This window comes from Opisthorchis viverrini, assembly GCF_000715545.1.
Source record: "Opisthorchis viverrini unplaced genomic scaffold opera_v5_98, whole genome shotgun sequence".
Classification (NCBI taxonomy): Eukaryota; Metazoa; Platyhelminthes; class Trematoda; order Opisthorchiida; family Opisthorchiidae; genus Opisthorchis; species Opisthorchis viverrini.
This window is the reverse complement of record NW_008751755.1, coordinates 619,317-635,108: the sequence shown is the minus strand read 5'-3', so window position 1 is coordinate 635,108 and position 15,792 is coordinate 619,317. Positions and strand designations below refer to the sequence as shown.

The 15,792-nt window shown below is 44.0% G+C and overlaps 1 protein-coding gene across 1 annotated transcript in view; it reads left to right on the top strand.

Moving 5' to 3' along the window:
* Positions 1 to 7,814: 7,814 nt before the first annotated feature.
* T265_05312 (hypothetical protein) overlaps positions 7,815 to 15,792 on the top strand; it is a gene marked incomplete at both ends in the record, with an annotated part of 75,717 nt that continues 67,739 nt past the window's right edge. Inside the window, one exon of the mRNA XM_009170295.1 lies at positions 7,815 to 7,842. The remainder of the gene's footprint in view (positions 7,843 to 15,792) is intronic.

Below are 15,792 nucleotides of genomic sequence, written 5' to 3'. Positions count from 1 at the left end.
CGGCTGGAGCTAACAGCGGCCGTGCTTGCGGTAAAGATGTTCTGTATCATTACTAAGAGTCCGAAGATCATATCGTTCAAATGTTATTTTTGGACGGATTCCCAGATTGTTCTGTACTACACTAACGATCCATCTTCCAGATTCACGACGTTTGTGGCAAATCGCTTGTCAATCATACATGAGTATTCCAGCACAGAGCAGTGGAGGCAGATATGGCATCTCGAGGTATTTGGGATGAAGCTTCCCTGGGTCGGCGGCTTGATGGACCAGATTGGCTGCACGCTGGAAATGATCCACCAGAATCCCTTCCAGTTGTATCGGGAGTCCCCAAAGACATAGAATATAAGTGTGCATCTAAGTGTGTCAATGCTATATGCTCGAAGCCTGAGATCGGCGTGTTGTTCAATCGCTACTCGGATTGGTTTAAACTTACAAAGGCTGTAGCTTGGTGGTTGCGGTTTTTAAAGTATCTTGAGGCAAGGTTGAAGTCATCACCTACTACTGTATCGACTGGATATCTTACAGTTCAAGAGCTCAGAGTAGCGAAGTATTCAATATTGCGTATCGTGCAGTCAGAGTGCTGCGCGATGGAAATAGCTCAGATTAGAATGCCTGGTGTGGTGCACGCAAAATCATCATTATCCAAACTCTCTCCAATCCTACTGAACGACGTACTGTGTGTTGGTGGTCGGCTGAATTATTGCGACTACCCCGCATCGAAGCATCCGCCTATTCTACCTAGCCAGCATACAGTGACCGAGTTGATAATCATGCACTATCACAAAATTCAAGGCCATTGTGGTAGTTTGGAAGTTATCGCCAGTATAAGACAAGCATTCTGGCCTATACATGGCCATACTACTGTGAAACGAGTAATAAGGAAGTGTTTAGAATGTCGTCGCTGTCTGGCTACTGCTAAGCAACAACTCATGGCTCTATTACCCTCAGCGAGGGTCGAGAGAGGATGGCGTTGTTTCTCCTATGTCGGCATTGACTATTTTGGCCCCATGCTGACCAAGCGTGGTAGATCTATAGAGAAAAGGTACGGTTGTCTCTTTACATGCCTCCAACCTAGAGCCGTACACATTGAAATAGTACATTCCATGTCCACTGATTCGTTGTTCATGTCGCTGATGCGTTTCATTGCCCGTCGTGGAAAACCTGGGGAAATATTCAGTGATAATGGTTAGAACTTTGTGGGAGCTATCGGTGAACTGCGCGAACACTTGAAATCGTGGGATCAACAGTAGATCAACGATCGTTTGTTGAAACAATAAATTCAATGGCACTTTCAACCGCCTTTGGCAAGCCATCGTGGAGGTGTGTGGGAAAGAATGATACGTTCTGCGAGACGAGTCGTTACTGCTATCGCCTCAGAACAAGTCATCCCTGATGAGACTCTTCTAACCTTCATGTCGGAGGTTGAGTGAGTACTGAACAATTGACCGATGGTGGCGCTCAGGTCGGATACCAGGGACACTTTAGCCTTGTCACCAAACATGTTCTTAATAGTAGAGGAGAACACAGGGATACCCTTCCACTGCAGCTATGCTGAAAAGTTCACTAGAAAATGGAAACATGTGAACTATCTAGTTGATGTATTCTGGAAAAGGTGGATGAAGGAATAACTACCCACCTTACAAGTCAGACACAAGTGCTTACTGAAGACTCTATCCCATCCATTAAAACATTGCGTTGCACAAACTATGAACATGTTGTTGGTTTCTAAAATGAACCGTATTATCACTTGTTTAAATTCACATTTTGGGCACCTTTCGAACTGGTTTCTCACGCCTGATACTTGTCTCCGTGTTTGTCGTGGTTCTGACTGCCGAACGATAACTGTCAAGGTTTGTTGTACATTAACTGATTTATTGATATTTTGTTATGCAGTACAGCACATTTTTGTCGGGATCGCTTACGTCTTGAATTCGGATCCATTCTTCGGTGTTCGTTGCTCGACTCATCGATTTTGTCCTTACACTGATAAAGAATTGATAATTGGTGGTTACGACATGCGGCGTCATTTTAGCATCCTGTTCAGCTCTGTGAAACAGCTATATTTGAATTTTCAAACCGCGGGTTCACCAAAGACCAGGTATGTGAAGCAAGCACCTGAGCAGATTATCATATTTAGGCTGGGCTTGGGATGCCCGCGGTCCTTCCTGATAGCATCGGTAAAGGAGATGAAATATTTCTCATCATTCCTAACAAGCTTGGGGCATTGGCGACGGACAGCGAGCAATGGTATTTGAACGCCAAATGTCTCAGACAGGGTTCTGTCCGTTTCCTCGTAAGGCAGCCAACGGAGGATGAAGTTTGTATATCTTTCGTACAGGGTTTTTGCAGTAAGAACCTGACTTCACATTCGTCATTAAGCTGTAAAAAAACTCGTTTTGAGCATGTTCTCGCAATAGTGGTGAAAAGTACCCATTCGTGATTAGAGACGGGGTTGAAACTGAGTCATATGCATTTCCTGAAGAATGAGAAGACTCAGTGGTACTAGCTGCTTGTGTCTGGATATGCGGTATCTGCGCTGGTGAGTCAGTAAGCTTTAATTGCGCTTCTTCAAATTATGTTTGTCGCTGCTACAATAATTCTCTAAGGTGGATTGATTCGAAAGACATCGCAGGTTCCTTTTCGCCAATTATAATGACGGTACTTTCGAAGATTTGTTCTCACTGTAAGCCTTCTTAGCCAGCGTTTTGGTGGCGCTCAGGTCGGATATCAGGGACACTTTAGCCTTGTCACCAAACATGTTATTAATAGTAGAGGAGAACACAGGGATACCCTCTCACTGCAGCTATGCTGAAAAGTTCACTAGAAAATGCAAACATGTGAACTATCTAGTTGATGTATTCTGGAAAAGGTGGATGAAGGAATAACTACCCACCTTACAAGTCAGACACAAGTGCTTACTGAAGACTCTATCCCATCCATTAAAACATTGCGTTGCACAAACTATGAACATGTTGTTGGTTTCTAAAATGAACCGTATTATCACTTGTTTAAATTCACATTTTGGGCACCTTTCGAACTGGTTTCTCACGCCTGATACTTGTCTCCGTGTTTGTCGTGGTTCTGACTGCCGAACGATAACTGTCAAGGTTTGTTGTACATTAACTGATTTATTGATATTTTGTTATGCAGTACAGCACATTTTTGTCGGGATCGCTTACGTCTTGAATTCGGATCCATTCTTCGGTGTTCGTTGCTCGACTCATCGATTTTGTCCTTACACTGATAAAGAATTGATAATTGGTGGGTACGACATGCGGCGTCATTTTAGCATCCTGTTCAGCTCTGTGAAACAGCTATATTTGAATTTTCAAACCGCGGGTTGACCAAAGACCAGGTATGTGAAGCAAGCACCTGAGCAGATTATCATATTTAGGCTGGGCTTGGGATGCCCGCGGTCCTTCCTGATAGCATCGGTAAAGGAGATGAAATATTTCTCATCATTCCTAACAAGCTTGGGGCATTGGCGACGGATAGCGAGCAATGGTATTTGAACGCCAAATGTCTCAGACAGGGTTCTGTCCGTTTCCTTGTAAGGCAGCCAACGGAGGATGAAGTTTGTATATCTTTCGTACAGGGTTTTTGCAGTAAGAACCTGACTTCACATTCGTCATTAAGCTGTAAAAAAACTCGTTTTGAACATGTTCTCGCAATAGTGGTGAAAAGTACCCATTCGTGATTAGAGACGGGGTTGAAACTGAGTCATATGCATTTCCTGAAGAATGAGAAGACTCAGTGGTACTAGCTGCTTGTGTCTGGATATGCGGTATCTGCGCTGGTGAGTCAGTAAGCTTTAATTGCGCTTCTTCAAATTATGTTTGTCGCTGCTACAATAATTCTCTAAGGTGGATTGATTCGAAAGACTTCGCAGGTTCCTTTTCGCCAATTATAATGACGGTACGAAGATTTTCCTTTTCGCCAATTATAATGACGGTACTTTCGAAGATTTGTTCTCACTGTAAGCCTTCTTAGCCAGCGTTTTTCCCTAAAAATCATGAAGGATAGACAACGCTCACGGACACCCAAAACCATGTCAAAACACACATTCAATTTGGTGGATATAAAGTGCATTTTTGAAAACAATATTCCGGAAATCCCGGCATCTAGGTGCGCCTTTGGCAGCCGGCAATGTGCACGCGTCGGGTCCGGAATTTCGGCCAGCTGGCACTCGAATTGATGCTGGGCCTGCAAGCGGTCCCATATTTTGCACAGTCACGCGCGTATCGGACTTCTTTGCTGTAGTTGCGCAAAAATGCAAGCGGCGAGATGACTTCAGTTCGGAATTTAACCGAAGAGCGGTAGGTAACGGAGAATTTTGTCAATATTTTCAGGTGATTTGGGTGACCTACTTTCGTATCAGAAGCCTTATTATGGCGTCCTTTTTTGATAATGACATGGTGATTGGGTCTTGCAAGTTGATGTATTTAAACAGGCAGAAGTGTTTGAAACATTATTCTCTAAGGTACATTCATGTTTGGTGGTGCATCTTAGCGTTTTCTGATCAACACAAGTTTACACATGTTCAGTAGACTCAATGAGCCTCAAACCTGGAGAAGCACTTAGCGGTGTATGGGGCACTTGAAAGCCCTATGCAACCTAGTTGCAAAGATGATAGGCTATCCGCAGTGTTAATCATTTCAGGTTCAGAAGTAGAAATCGTTTCAACTGTAATAAACCGACATTTAACAGGGAAAAGAAAATGGCATGTGTCAAATTTCACTCGTGCCCTGAAATAAATTTTCACAACAGGGTGGACTGTGGTTTTTTAGTATGAAAAAAATCGCGTAACCAATAAATGATCGTTATGGTTAAGCTGATATGGTCGTATTGAGGAAGCGTTTGGTGCAACTGCGGAGTCCATGTAGAGATGCAAAAAAGAATACAAATTTCACTTGCGTCCCCTCTCATCAACCGAGATGCTGAAATAAATAAATGTGCCTCGAAACAAGTAAGGTTCCGTGCAAAATCTTGTAACAACGCCGTTAGCATAAGCAAGTAGGAGTGATCAATGTCGGTACAGAGGGCCTCCAATTTATATTCTTGCTTAGTGAATCTGTTACAGAAGGGCACCTGATTGATGGTAACTTACTGAGTACACGTTAGGCATATAAAAGCTAAGCAACTCTAGGATATTTTGTGGTATGGTGTGTCCGATGAAAATTACAAGTGTGCTAGGTAACAATCCCTGGAATTAAGCGATTTTGTCACCGCCTCAGAGTAAGTTTGTTTGGCTCCTGAGCTTTTGGCTTAAATTAGAAATATGCTGTCACACTTCTCTGCTTGAGATTTTATGTGACCCATAGAGCGTCCATGTCTATCCGAAAATGCTCTAATTTTAATTATTTTCTCATTTTGTGCCTAATCTGAAAGACGGGTATCTCACCGCGCGGCCCAAGTTTATAGCCCCAGGTCACTTTAGTGACTTGGTGACCACGAAATAAGGGTTTGGATTGAGAATATCAGTTGAGAGTTACTGGGTTTGATGTGTATGCGATGCCTGCCCGAAATGCTGGTGCTTCTTAGAGCATAACCTACAGTGCCATGTCCGGAATCTTATCAGGAGGAACGCTTAGAGCGCGTCAATTGCACGAACTTGAGTGTTAGTGCTATGTCTGACGTCTGTCTCCGCCCCAGTAATTAAAGCCGGGAAAAGGCTCGCTGACAAATGATACAACAGCTTTGTTGCCATCAAAATTACAGAGCCAACGCACAATCTAAAAGGACTTTCTTGACATTGGTCCAGAATGTTCGATCAGTGTTTAGTGAAAACTGATCTCTATGAAATGCCTGAAAACTTATCAGGGTCGGTCGTGCCTATGTGGAGTGCCTGAACGATCATTCACTGTGGCTGAATTGATTGAGTGATTGGCTGGCCTGGACGCTTGGTGGATTCACTATGGGGATTCTGGTGGAGTATGAGGCTATCAGTAGATTCGTGGTATTCTGGTGTTATTTTCGGAAATCTGACATTTCTGATGGTTACTGGCGGTAAAAACCAGTGCCTGTAATATTTGTATGTAGCTTTCTGAGCTTTAAAATGGTCTTTCAAATAGAAAACTGTCAGTGAATAGGAACAGCCACCAGTCTTTGAAGTCAATGAAGCCAACCCAGGCAGGCCATTATCATCACAAATCTACGTACGTTAAGATGTACAGTTGGGCAAGAGTTAGCTGGAAAATGGAATCCTGAGCCCTTGATCAGAACTGGTTCCAATAGATATCTAGCCACCCTCACAGGGGCAGTTCTGCTTATGGGGACACCACCAACCCATAAAAAACGGAAATGTGCCGATGGACTGGTTTCTTATGTCGACTTACCACTTTCATTTCCTTCTCTAATGTACTCCCCAGTTAGGGCTCGCGAAAACACACCCTATCTTATACTATCTATCTTTAAAAGCAAATGTTATCCGGTTAGTTTGTGGGACCCGTCGGAGATGAGTCCATGTTCAGTGGCTTACGTACGTTTCGACTAATAAACCGGCTCAACATGGTTTTATCCCATCCTACTGCCGCCACACGAATACAAACCTCCCAACCTCTAATCTCACTTTGGCCGCTACAAAGAATACTGCCACTCAGTGTGTTTTATTAGATTTCGTTTTGGTTTAATCGAAAAAATTTTCAGGCTGTGAGCTACTCCAACAGAGCACTTTAGCGTTCAGCACTCACCATGCAGATTGCTCCCAATTTCATCCAGCATTATCAAAGGGAATAGCTCAACTGCCTACAACAAAGTTAATTTGCGCCAGGGCTCCAACTCAACGTGCATTTTGAAATTCAGCGAAAGACTTCAAAATATGGCGCAGCAATCCTCGTAGCTTACGGCAAACCATTCACGTACACGTCTGGACCACCCTGCCAGAAGTCCATCAAAAATATCCAGATAAGTATCGGAGAAACAGTTGATCATCACTGTTTGTGGAAACCGACACCATCGTCATTGTTGCGGTCACTCCCAATGACTTGGAGGTCGGCAATACCATCATCCCAATCTGTGAAAATCTGCCTCAGATGTACCACAGCGCTGATAGAAATGAGGCTAGTTAACCTTCATCGCAGAACATTTCGCGACCTAGACAATAACAAGTTCACCGTGCCGTATTTTCCCACTACGGGAATACAGCGGTATAATGTCGCCACCTAAGGGAAGCGTGATTTCAGTATGCCCGGAAATGTACAGCGCAACGCACGTAAAAATCTGTTGCGCTGCGAAAGTCCGCATCAGCGAGTTGGTATTAAAGCCAAATCTGTCGCCGTTTGCAAAGTACCGCCTGATCGCCTAGTACACACGCAATAACTACTTTAATCTGCAACCCATTACCGATTTATCGCGTTCTCATCGAACAGAAGACCCAAGAGACACAGAACTTGTCTCTCCCAACACAGATGAACCAGGCGTCCAAAATGAAATCATTTCCTTCTGAGGAAACACTTCAAGATAATGCAGTTTTCACCCCCTCCTCACGGACTTTGATATTTAGTCTCAGCCGGTTTCGCTCCAAACTTGCCCTACGCTTCCTGTACTCCTTTCTCACCATTCAAGGTTTTTAAGTGATCGACTAATAAAACTAATATCACTATACACCATCACAAGTGGCTTGAGCCCATTATCCTCTATTTATTTTTCAACTACACCATGTCTGAGTAACCAAAGTCAGTATCCTATCAATCGTTTGGCTCCCTAGTCGTATCTAGGACCGGGGAGCCTTTTGGGCTTCCTTGTTTTAATCGATCACCTGAAGGCCGCTTGGTCGCGATCGCTCGGCCACGAGATTATGAATAGTTGGTCCTGCTCTCGAGGGTAGTTTCATACATTTCCAAGGTGAGCATTTTTGTTCGGTATCATATGTGCCTTCGTATTAGATAAGTTAAGTAGTTTGGCGAATTTTCGAGTATCACTATCACCACAACATCTGGGTTTTTGTATTTAGGTAACCAGTGGATAGTTTATGAAAAGCGCCCGAGAATGTTAGTACCAAATCATGACCTGATATTGCTTCATATACACTTCAGTGCTCTCAAGTGCTTATTACAGTTACATCCTATATTTGCCCTTTGTAGGATTTTTTCCTACTGTGTATTCTCCGGTTGCTTACACGGTTTCTGTCTGCGGGCGATGCTAGTGTTGCCGATACACAGCGGCTATGCATTACTAAAAAGCCGTGCATGAAGCATTGTGCTGGTAGTTTGTAGACTGACACAGAAGTCCTCATTGTGGTAATAGATTCAGCCCGAATTTTCGATTCTTATGAGGGATTTTCACCCTATCTTACTGACTCGCCAGCCCCTACGTCAGCCGAGTGATTGCCCGAGTGACTCAGTGAAATTGCAGCTCACAAGTGGTGTTAGGGCTGGTAAGATCAAGAAGTTATTGTGCCTTGTGTCTGCTCTATCGATTCAGACAATCCCACTGGGCTTGTTTGTTTGGACAAATAATATACGGGTCTCCGAGTGTTGGCTAGCTCCTCGAGATACTCAGTAAGGGCTAGGAAAAGAGATAAACTTCTTGGTTTAAGAGAATTCTTTAAGAATTCTCGAATTGAGTGATTAAGTGAGGATTAAGAAGATCTGCAACGAAGGTTAACGGACGGTGTTGGCATGCGATATAAAAGGTTTGTGTGTCGCGATCAAATGTTCTGTTTTAAGGTGCGCCGCCTCTGGTTGGTCGTCTTTGTTAATGTAGTAAACAATTCCAGCAAACAGTATAGCCCGAGACCGACGCCCTTACCTACTCGAAAGTGCAAATGGGTCTTTCGATTCCATGAGAGTTCATTGTAACCTTTAAACTATTTGACAACCCGGCTTCTCTATCTTTCTCGGTAATTAAGACTAAGGTCGATGCGGACGAGGTTTCCATACTGAGATTCAACACCTAGGTAGAAGTGGTACTCTATGCATTTTGGTAAAACAATAACCGCGCACCTAAACAAAGCGCTCAACAACGGGGGTAGCGAAGTCACGGACGTTGAGATAATACGTATTTGTCAAAACAACAAAACAAAGTAAGCGATTCACTAGGTTGTGTTCAATCCATTGGTGCATACTACGAATTACGCTACAGTTCCCACAAACCATATTGACTCAAAAGGCGCCCACCATGCGTGACCGCATTTAAAGTAAGACGGTCATGCACTGCCTGCACCCTCGAGCCAAACAAGCGGTCAGATTGATGATTCTTTACGGGGTGTACCTCTCGAGGAAACCCAAATTAACGCCATCTTGCAGTCCAAAATTTGGGTCGGAAGCTGGGAGAGGGATCTCTGGCAAGACTCCCACCTTCTTCCAATGCACCGTGGGTGAGGCCTTATAGTCAAAAGCCCAAGTTGGGTTATCCCAGCCGAAACCACTTTCGCCTAGACGACCGAGTAGTGTCATTCTTCCTTACAGCTTTTCACCCGTTGGTTCCACCTCACATGCTCCCACACAAGCCTCCGACTTATTCAGCTGTCGCTCATCTGATAGGTACTCTGTATCTAAGCTAGTACACAGTACTGTAAATAAAAATGGAGCTTATTTACTTCAATGGATGTGTTCCACGTTTCGACTTTGAACAACGATATTATGTGTTAAATAGGGCAACATTTAGCTGTTACTTAGACCTTATCTTCTCCGATCGATGTATTTCGTGTCTCCAAAACACGACCACTCGGAATTATCCCAAATTTCCCGCACGTTCCTTTTCCAATTCCTGGTGATTCTAGCGCAACGTCTTGTGTTATCAACCGCGTGCGAGTTGTCCTGAGCACCAAGGTTGAATGTGCCTTACTGGACTGGATTCCAGTAAAGATTGACTGGTTGAATCAAGATCAATGAACCCCGAGGCAACTAATCACTTTTTTCGCTGTGTCGCCATGCACTCCGACAGCCGACAGCTCTGGTACTAAGAATGATGCCCCGAGACCTGTTGTGGTCGCTTCGGTCAGCTAGAAGCACAGCTATTGTGGTTTGAATAGGTAGCATTAATACCAGCGTTGGCTGACCTGTTCCTGAAGAGATTTCCTTCGGCTGCTCGTTCAGAATTGACACTCACTGATTATCTGATATGGAAAACTTTTCCAGTTATGTGCTGAACATTGTTTTCTAATCGGCACAAACTTTTGGAATAGATGCTCCAACCGTGTAACTTTGAAGCTACCAAATGCGGACCAGCCGTGGACTCGGTCGAACCATCTGACACTCAGTTGCTGGTGAAGATCCCTGCTGTTGCATCAAAGCTAACGCATTCACTGAGTAACTCAATTCTTACCATACTAGACAAACAGATCCGGTTGATGTCAATGGACAGATTGAACCAAGTCGCTCTCATCTCCCCTTATTTTCCTAACCCTGTAGTAGCTGAAACCCATGCAGTTCGGTGCGCGGCTTGTAAGCTAAAGAATTGGTTGACTGACTGACTTGGAGGCTCAGGTATAGACAACTATCAAGATGGCCAATGGTGTGCATTTCTGGTATCTTTCCGGTGGTTAGCCTCCTTATGTGTTCCAGTAGCACGTTGTCTGCTTTAAACGCAGTAAACTGTGCCGGTTCTTCATGATCCGGAATAGACTTTATGAAAGTCAAAATTTTCCTTATCACCGTATCATCAGTCTGGCACGCAGACCTACACCTCAGTACCCATAATCCTGCGGTCGGTTGTGTGAAGTCGTAATAAGGTTTCAGAATCTGAGGTCTCCTACTGCCGCTTACCTGGGCACCAGCAGTCCACTAACACTGTAAGTATACTGACAGTCGAAGGTATCTCTGTGAAGGTGCTGACACTTATGGTTGATTGTGAGATGCATTTTATGATCTTGCCGATTATTCAGATCCTGGTAGATTAGAACGGAATCTACCGGTAACATCTTGAGGTCATCGACGAAAAGCAGAAATTTTGAGCTAACCATCCGGGGTGTACTGCTAATGGGTAAATAAGGTAGCGCGTGACCTATTATCATTCCCTGTGTGACGCCATTCCTTACAAAGGGGCTAAACAGCTTTTTACTGCATATATCTATTTAAAAGTTCAGATCGTTATTATCCTCTCAGTTTTTGTCACGCCAATTGAAAACGTCAGGCTGAATCAAGACGACTCAGGCTCCGTCCCCTACTACCGGTCCTCGGAATTACGAAGGTCAACTTTTTGATCATCATGCCTATGTTGACTATCGACTCCTTTGCTCCTTTGGAATACGCTTTTTACCGAATTGAACGCTGGCGCTTATCATGTGTGCACCATGACCAGTGCATTGGAAAGATAGGTCGAACTTCCACCTCTAGGAGTCACATTGTGCCATTGGCTTTGCCTTGTGTAGGGCGACAAAAATTAAGGCATTTTACTTGTCTCCTGAGTTTTTCAAAGAGCTAGTAAAGTGTAAAATCAGCTCCTACCTTGTGTATTCATTGCCTTGACCTCTAAGCAGGTCAAATCTCTACTGTATCACCTTCCCGCTGAACTCACCGATGCGGTGATGCTGATACTCGTAGCACTGCGGATGCTGCGAAGGGAAGAACAGTGAAAGCAGCCCACAATCTTCTGACAGTAAGAATGCGTCTTAAGCCCGCCGTATAGTGTAAGCTACCGGTTCATTCGTAGAGTTACCCAATGGAGCTCTTTGGGCGCGGTAATCCAGGTAGTATAGGTCAAAGAAAAAATGGGAACTCACTTTACACGGCTGACGCGGTTGTGAGGTCAATTTTGCACTCACTGATATATCGAAATAAGGCCGTGTACATGATTTATGTCCACGCAAACCATCATATTTTTGTGTGTCAAAGGAAGAAGAAATGTTGCAAAGTATCTTGGAGCCTATCATAGTATGCCTCAACAACATTTAGAAACTACGGATTTGTTTTCCGTGGCCATTATAATGCGTTGTAAATAATGTAAGCTCGGTATTAAATGTTGTGTCCGTTCGTATGAAGAATGGCCTCTTTCATTGCGCCGATTTCCGACGATAATATTTGCTGTGTGACTACGTCTCCCGAGCTAGCTGGCTGGTTTCATTCGCATGGTATGTGTACATTTCTCGCCCATCTGCTTTCTGCTAAGTGCATTGGTTAATCACTTCGCCTTTCATCGTTCCGCTACCGAACTTCAGGTACGTTACTGTTATGTCTTCCGCTGCCCTCAAACGTTCTTTAGTAGTAGACCTAATTTTGACAATCCTCTTGGCAATAAGTAGTTGTAGTATTATACTATGAACCGCAGAAAAGCACTGACCATAGCATCGTCGTAACCAGGGTTGGCTACTATCTGTTTCATTCCCAAGGCACAAAACGTTTGAGATTCGATAAAGAATTAGGATGTGCGGCCACGTGAAAGCGCTGAAGTGGCGTAAAATCTGACAAAATTTGATGAGAATATCCGGGCGCTGTGTCAACATTCAAAAAGATTCCAGTGGATGTCACGCAGTCTATCTAAGCATGAGGACATAAGCAGAATCTCAGAGCAACCCGAGACCTGTCTAGCTCTTAAAATCTAAGAAAGGTGAAAATCCCTGCAACCGAATGAATGTCAACGAGAATCAATCAAAAGAAAGCTGATTGATGACAACGGCACAAGTCAATCGCTAAAGAAAAGGGAAAGAGCAATCTTTAGGAATCCTGACCGCAGGGTAAAACTATGGTTGACGACTTTTTGCGCAACAGTTAGTGGCGATTTATGCTATTCACACAAAGTATGGAGGGATAAGTTTGATCTAGTGATCAAAGGTCTGGGTAGAAATTGCTTGCGTGGCGTGACTTGCACTTTCTCAGAGCGACTGATGTTGGCTATTAATAGACTGTGTAGACGCAAGAATCCTTACAGTATCACTGGAAACCGTATTTACACGTATTCACGCATTCACACGTATTCACGTATTCCCCAATTCTGGGGAATTGGATTGATCATACCATATTCAATCGGGTAGCCATAGAGGACGAAGGAACTATGTGCGTATGTCGTTGATCCCCAGGCTTCCGAAAAAAATGGTCAAAAGAGCTCCAGACGCACTGATACACAAAACTTTCAATTTGGATCGACAGGACCACTGAGTGGAAGACCGCGAATGATAAACGTGCTGGAAAATTATATGATCTGGTATAATTTTGGAAAGCGCTGAAATACGAAGCATGTGATTTTTGGAGACTTTCTGGTCATGGCACGTCATCCCGTCGCTTTCCTAGTCGGAATCACTGGACCATCATACACATGGATGGAATTTCTGCTCACAACCGGAGATATTCAGTGAAGGCCATTAGTGCAATCTGAGAGCCATTGATGGAGGGCCCCAGGTGGATCTTGGGCTCATGCTATTTGCATGTTGTACATTTAAATTAATGCTCGCTTCCATATAGCCTCAATCCAATTTGCGGACGGTTCCAAGCTGCGTAGGAACGCAGAATCTGTCGTAGATGAACCGGAACGCCCAAACTGTCCTGATACCCCGGCAGATAGATAATACGAAATGCTGTATCAACCACGGTTGGTGAAATTGGGAACGGCTACATAGAAGAAGGGTTATGAAGTGGTGAAGATGGATAGTGCCTGCTGGATACTCCCGAAACGCACTTGCTGCATTGTTATAACCGGATGAATTTAAGTCTTTTTGGGTATGCGGAAAAGTGTATCGCCTTATTTTATCCTTGATTTAAATGGATACACACAGAGCACGGAAAACTGGGCTGCCTTCAGTGAACCAAAGTTGATGCACAGTGATTGGAACAAACTCAAATGGTGGGTATTCAGAGAGGTAGTAGAAATGCACGGGTTCTTGCGAGCAACAAGGCCAACCGTTGAGTTTCCGCAAGCTTGAATATTTCACAATGCCGATTTGATACCCCTGTTCAAAATCGAGCAGAATCGATATCCAGAGATACTGTCTTTCTTTCGATGCGTAGTTACAAACTTGAGGTACAGCGGGCAGATAGTCTGATCAATGCTTGTTGACTCATGTAAATAAATGAGTCTTGGAATCAAATTTGACTGGAGAGATCTTGCGACATGACAGTGAATGCGTTCATGCCATCTTCAGCACGACCAATCTTTGAGACCTTCGAGGAAGAATCGACATTCCTCACTTTTCCAATGCTGACCGGAGATGAATAAAGAAACCATTACCAAGCGACCAACCCCTTGAATGGGTTGGCTTTCCTAGATGTACTTGGTCAACTAGGTATGCCCCGACGTTTCTAGTTACTTTTGCCCCACTTGTTCCCATTCTTATGATTGCGTTATGGTTCACAGTGAGTTATCCAAAAGTATTCCAAAAGCTGGTGGAATTGTCCGGGGTTTTCCCCTCTTTTCACGTTTTTTTCGTTGGGCGTACTCTTCAAAGATCACGGACCAGGGGTTAGGAATCACAACTTAATAGAGATTAGCACATGACATTCTCATGTATTGTGAGAATAATACATTCGAGCAAACTGATTTGAATGCAATGTCTGAAGTAACCCCTTTCACAACACGCCTTTTGAGAAGTTCTACCTCAATATTTCACACTCCCATGGGTTCCCTCAAAATTTCGGAATATGGGACTTGAGTTTGTTGGTAGTTTACTTAGTTTGGGAGCTAAATGAGTAGTGACTGCAGTATGGTGTATTGAATCACGAACCCTTGAGGCGCGAACAACACTGTCAACTTGGGTCACCTTTGGTGTCCGAAACGGAAGGCACTTAAGCTACAACGTATTGTCTCTTATGCCACGGCGACCTTGGAAATTGGTCTCTGCACTACGAAGACCTGAAGCCTTTTCGGGTATTTGATCCTCAGTGGTCCCATGCCACACGACGTGTCTTGAATAAAATTTTACACTTTTGTTTTCCGCTCGACCATTGCGAATGCACCATCTGCCTCAGCGGGCGATTCGTTCTTGAAACTCACTCTCCAAAGGCAGTACTCGACTTGAAACGTCAAATGGGTACACGTCACTCCTCCACCACTACTACTGGCCTATATGCGACGCACAACAACAGTCACGTGTCTGACTACTCTGCAGCGCACTCGGACAAATGCACTCTCCGAATTCACCCGGCTCTACCTAACCGAATCTAATGCAGCTATTCAGAATAGTGCTCTCCAGTTTTTTAAAACAAGAATTAACCTATGGTAAAAGTCGGTACCTACTGTTGAATTCTTATCGTCATTGGATTTACATCGCTTGATTTAGGCTGTATTTCTATATAACCCGCAAGTTTTATCTCTGCCGTACTCAACTTATTGGTTTGTGATGTTCTTGTTTGATTAATTTTAGTGGTTCCTTGTAGCTTACTTCCTTCTTCTTTATAGAATGTTGTAATTTACGAATCGGGATGCAGATTTCGTTTTCCCCCATTGTCTTTAGTTTAGTTTTGTCACTTTGTTGTAGAACATGGCAAACTATGTCTGTAGTCGTTCAGCTGTAAAACCCTTTCCGGTGCCTAGCTGCCATGCCACCCAGAGGAAGCACGAGGGCTGGGATACTGACAGGTCGTCCAAGCCTAGACGGGAGAAGTCGAGAGGCGGAGGTCGGGTTCGAACTACGAACATTCCGGCCAGCAGATTCGCGCTCTAATCAGCTGAGCCATCTCGCTCCTTACGTCTATAAGACAGTGTGTAACTTGTTTACAAATCACAGAGGTACAGCTCGGGCGCACTGGACGCTGAGTGTGGCTCTGTCTGGTCTTCAACAGCGCTGCCAATCTGTTTCGGAATGTGGTCTTTTGAGAACAGCCCAACTTCCTGAAGGTGGCGTTTTAGAGTGACATTCTCCGCCTGAAAACTTTACGTAAAGTAAATCAAGAAGGTGATAAATTAAATTCGTAATGCACTACT